This window comes from Halyomorpha halys, unplaced genomic scaffold (genome assembly GCF_000696795.3).
Source record: "Halyomorpha halys isolate HHAL.00 unplaced genomic scaffold, Hhal_1.1 Scaffold1792.1, whole genome shotgun sequence".
In the NCBI taxonomy this organism is placed as follows: Eukaryota; Metazoa; Arthropoda; class Insecta; order Hemiptera; family Pentatomidae; genus Halyomorpha; species Halyomorpha halys.
In genome coordinates, this window is record NW_027111012.1 from 44,826 (window position 1) to 50,456 (window position 5,631).

Genomic DNA, 5,631 nt, shown 5'->3' on the forward strand with positions numbered 1-5,631 from the left:
TATCAGTCCCTGTATACAGGCCGTAATCCCATTGCAGCCCGCAATGTTGTTGAATATCCCGAGGCACTGCGATGTATTTGTATTATACACGCATCACAACAACTTCCTTAACTGTTCGTGATAAATACTAATTTAATTTTAATTACAAAATAAAAACTAAATTGTTATTAAAAAAAGGAAATTAACTTATAATTAACAAAAAAATAAAAAACCACTTGGAAGTAAAATTAAACTAAATTAAAGAAAAGAAAGTACACTTTTGGGCTTTAACATACCGCCCACCAAAAATGAAATTTTTACAAACTCCCTCCCTCAGGAAGTAACGGCGAGACGAGAAAAATTCTTTGCCGAAATATGCCTCCTACACATGAGCAACGATTATGGTAAAGGCGGAACGATGGGGTGTTTGAGAAGGACCACGGTGCGCGAGACGATGGCTGTGTATGTATGGGTTAGTCTATTGTTGAAGCTTGTTGAGATAGCCCATGCGCTAACCTGTTCCAATAATCACCCATGAACGGATTAATCCCCTTAACATTCCACTGATGGCATGTTCCAAAGCGGCTTATCGGTATCCGTGACCTAATGGTTCCTCTACCGACAGAGATCCAAAAACTATTCCGAAGAGGATAAGGCACCCCGTATGATGGTGAGTGTGGGGTAAAAGGTCAATCAGAAGATTGACAAAACGATAGTAGGCGGATAATAGTACGGGGTGCATCGCAAGAAATAAGAGAGAGGTAAGACGCAACCTCCACCCACCTTAACCAAACCAACGGGATTAACACGAGAAATAAGCGACCTAACGATTTCACCCCCTTCCCGACGATAGGTAAGAACTTTTCGAGGACTTATACTCCGTCAGAGTATCGGTAGTTCGGAATCGATAGAAAATGTTGAAAAAAGCGAATTAAACATCCTATATATCATATTGCAACCTCGGAGCCGTGAGCAAATGGTGATAAAAAGACCCCCTTACTCTTTGCAAACGATTTAGAACGAAAACTGTTGGTGGAGCTGTCTTTTAGAACGGTTTGATGACGATTTCCAGCAGGAGATGGCGTATGGTGGGGTGCGGTTCCCTTCAAATTTCCTTCCCAAATTTTTGAAGCGATTGAGGGCTCCGTACTTGGAATCTTCCAATAACGTGGAAGTACAGTTGAAAGAATGTTTCACACTGAAGTGACCGACTGTATCCGCTGAATGGGAATTGACGAAAAGCTTTTAAATTGAACACCGAGAGGGTCCGATTTTGAAACGCTTGGGACTTGATTCGTTTTCCGCAATTCGTTTATATCTTGCGAGAAATAAACGAATTTCGGGATGATTTCTCGCAAGAAATCGTCGCGTCGAGAGTACGGAGTGGTACAATAAAGGATCGTGCTGCGATTTTGATCTTCATCGGATGAATTACCGTTAATCGGTCTCATTATGGCCCATCCGAAAATAGTTTCGAGCGCTCTAGGTGACCCCTGTCCCGATTTTAAATTACCCACGCGAAGCATATCGGCGAACACGTCGGCTCCTAAAAGGAAATCAACTGGTCGCGACTGGTGAAAATGTGGGTCGGCCAGGTCTAGGGCGCTAAATTTCTCAGCTATCCTCTTTGGAATGGGACTCGTGGGCATATCTTCGCAAATCCGCTCGATAACGACTGCCGTGATGTTAAGTTCGAGTTTAGAATCATGTTGGGCTGCTATAACGCAAGGTGCTTCGAATTCGACGTTAGGGATGACTTGATTATTGAAGCCCACCCACCAATCGCTGTGTATTCCGTATGACTGGTAAGTTCAACTTGTGAGCGCATTTCGCCGTTATAAAAGACCGTTGGGAACCACTATCGATTAGGATACGCAAATCATGCCAACGACCCTGACGATCACGAATTTCTCCCATTGCGGTGCCAAGTAAAACATTTATCCGACCCATAGCCTACATTGATAGAATGGCGTTTTGGGAGCGATTAGAATCCGATACATTAGAGGAAGTGGCTGCCGAAGGGTTAGCAGAAGTGGGTGCGGTGTTCGAGTCGTTAAAGGAGTTTTGTGCGGTAATCGGCGCTATACGAGAACCAGATGGAATAACGGTTTGGTGAGGAGATTCGGATTTTCGGGATTCCCTGGCAAAAGTATGTAAAAGCGAATGATGTCGTCAACCGCAATGTCGGCAAGACACCCTAGAAGAACACTGGTTCGAGAAGTGACCAGACGCCAAACAATTAATACAACGATGTAATCCTCTAATACGGTCGCATCGTTGTTGGGGGGTGAGCGTTTTAAAACTAAGACAATCGTAAATGCGGTGAGATTTTTTACATTCGGGACATTTCGTCGAGTTGACTGGTGAGTTTGTTGTCATAAGGACTTGCCTAGAACATTTACTGTACCCCGTTTTAGTTTGCAATGGTTCTGGAGCAGTACTCGTAAGACGGCCCTCCGACTGTACTTTGACCGCCTGCTTGGATACACTCCGCGAACTCCTCACAAGTCGGAAGTTCATGTTTTGACCCGTATTCCCTCTAGAAATCCTCTCTAGTTTCTCCATCTAATAACCGGAGCCACAAGGTGCTTAATATAAAACCCGAGAGATCGCTCAAACCCAGCTTGAGAAGGGCTGAGGCGCTCTCTAATACCACCGCCGAGAATGCCTCTAAATTGGAAAGATCGCCCTTCACCAAAAGTTTAAAATTTTTGTTAAATAGAAGGTGGCTTGGATCCTTTCACTGTCGTATTTTTTAGTAAGCGATTCCCACGCTTTTGTAGTCTATTGGGGATATTGATATGGCCGATATATTTTGCATTGTGGACCCCTTCGAAACTGATTTTAATACTTAAAAGTTTCTTTGAAGTTTTCCCAACCTGCGATATCCCCAGAAAATAGCGGAATGTTAATAATGGGTAACTGTAGTTGTGACGTAGCTTCCACCGTGGATCGGTACGTCACCGATTTATCGACTTCTAACTTACTGGTTTCCCCTCCGGTATTGGTATTCCCATATGCTAAGGCCTCATAATAATTACTTCGCACTTCATCTTTTAAGGTTTTTAATTTTTCTCGAGGGATATTTAATTTTCGAGCGAGAGAATTCGCTTCCAAAAATGAGGTTTCAAACCGTTCGTAGGTGGTGTGAATGCGTGAGAGGCGCGCCGTAAATAAGGGGCTCCGCGAAGGGTCGGTGCTCAAACTACGGCCCATAGAGGTGGTCGCCATTATATCATCGGCCATATCATCCAGCTGTTCTTGTAAGTCGATGAATCTTGACTCCTGTTCGTCATTTAAGTTTTGAGTTTTGGGAGGCATTTTTATTTAAAAGAAAAAAAGAGACGAGTGAGCGATGGTTCTCAAGCGAATTAATTTAATACCGCCCGAACGGGATCAAAAACAATGTGTGAGTGAGGTTAAGAAAATCGAACAAATAAATAATATCCGGCCCGGAGGACCAAAATAATGTTGGGGCGAGGGGCTTTTCTTAAATGAAAAAACGTACCTCTTACCAAGAGAAAAAATTGTTCGCTGGTTAGATGATAGAAAAAAAAACGGAGGACCTGAAATGTTTTATAAAAACATAAAAATTATAAAGAGAAATTAGAGAATAAAAAAAATCTTCCAAACTGGTGTACAAATTTAATTAAATTAAAATATAAAGAAATAAAATAAATGAACTGTTACTGTTGTTATAAAATAATAAGAGTGTGTAAAGTAAAAAGAAATAAAATATTTTTATATACATGTAAACAAAAATCAATTCTCTTTATACAAAATAATGAGTATTAGAAGCAAACAAAATATGAGGCTCGATGAAAGAGAAAAAAAGGCACTCACAGTAGATGGCCGGGGGGTCGATATGCGCATATCGTTTATTATTTTCCATTCCGAAACATCTGCCGTCATCCAGATGTCGATGATTCTTATGGCCTCAAAAGCGGTGAGCCGGTGGGTGCCTCTATCTCTATAACTCAGCCTCTAGACTCTCGGACTCTAGGCAGTGGACTGTCGACTGTAGACTCCCTTATCAGTCCCCGTATACAGGCCGTAATCCCATTGCAGCCCGCAATGTTGTTGAATATGCCGAGGCGCTGCGATGTATTTGTATTATACACGCATCACAACAACTTCCTTAACTGTTCGTGATAAATAATAATTTTATTTAATTACAAATAAAATCTGAATTATTATTAAAAAAAAGGAAATTAACTTATAATTAACAAAAAAATAAAAAATCACTTGGAAGTAAAATTAAAGAAAAGAAAGTACAGTTTTGGGCTTTAACACCATGCAATGGGGAAAATCCCTGAGACTACCAGATAATCATTGGTTTCGATTTTTAAAAAGGTGGGAGCAAAGATATAAAATAGGGGGTCAGTGGAATATTAGAATTGGAGGGAAGAGGTACTCATGGATAGTCATACTCATGGGTACATATGTAGTCAGAAACTCATGGATGACGGTAAAGCGAGAGTGGGCGTGACTTACCAAAGGAGGAGTTAGAAAGAGGGAATACAGAAAAAATAGGATGATATTTTTTCAAAGAAGAGAAAATACTAGGAGCTACAGGAAAAACGAAATCACATTGAAGCAGGATAGGGTGACGTACCTGTACGACAAAACTGCATTTACTCCGGCCACTTCGAATTTACCAGAATGCCATTATACGATACGCGCGGATGACTTTCAATTTTCCTACCCTATGCAACGGTCTATGATCAGTCTCTAAAACTCCTTCTAAACACATAGGGCCGGAAATACTCCACTGCCCACACGATTCATAGAAGTTCCCGTTCTAAGGGGATTCAGTGGAAATTACCTCTGCTGCCTATTTCCATTTGAAACTCATAGGCTCCTAGTCACTTCGCTAATATTTCCTCATTTTGACTATTGTTGTACAGTATATGGGGGAGTGCCTGGGAATATCGAGGCGAAATTAAAACGTTTGATAAATTGCTGTGTACGATTCATCTTCGGGATCCCTAGGGTTGCCTGTGTTTCCCGTTTGTATGCAGAGTTGAAGTGGCTTTATCCTTCCTACCGTCTTAAGTATTTCCTGTCAACCTCTATCTTCCAAGTCATCCAATTCCGCCGTCCTTCATACATCTCCGAACTCCTTCAATTCAAATCCTCTATTCGTTCCCGCAATACCCGTTCCCGGTCTTCAGATTTATACACAAGGGCTCACCGAACCGCTGTTTACGATAGATCTTTCATTATCCGAGCCTCATTCTTATGGAACTCCATCCCTTCCAACATACGTCGCTGCAATACCCTCCCTACCTTTAAATCCCGCCTGTTCAATAATTTCTTATCCATTCGGACTCCATAAAATTGTAAATTTATATAACTGTAAATACGCATGTTAACTATTATATTTTAGTGCGTGTTCCTGTGTAACGATAAAGATATATATGTAACGATAATTACGTTCTTTATTTGTCAATACAACAATAATTACACTTTCATATATAACAAAACATTTATAATTTACAGTTTTTTCAGATAACAACACACGTTCTTTTTTTATTAATTCATTGTAATTGATCATATGGCGAGAGGTTTCAAATGGGTTTGCCACTAAAACAAATGTAAAATAATGAAACTTTAAATGAATTATAATTAAAAATATATTTAAAAGAAATA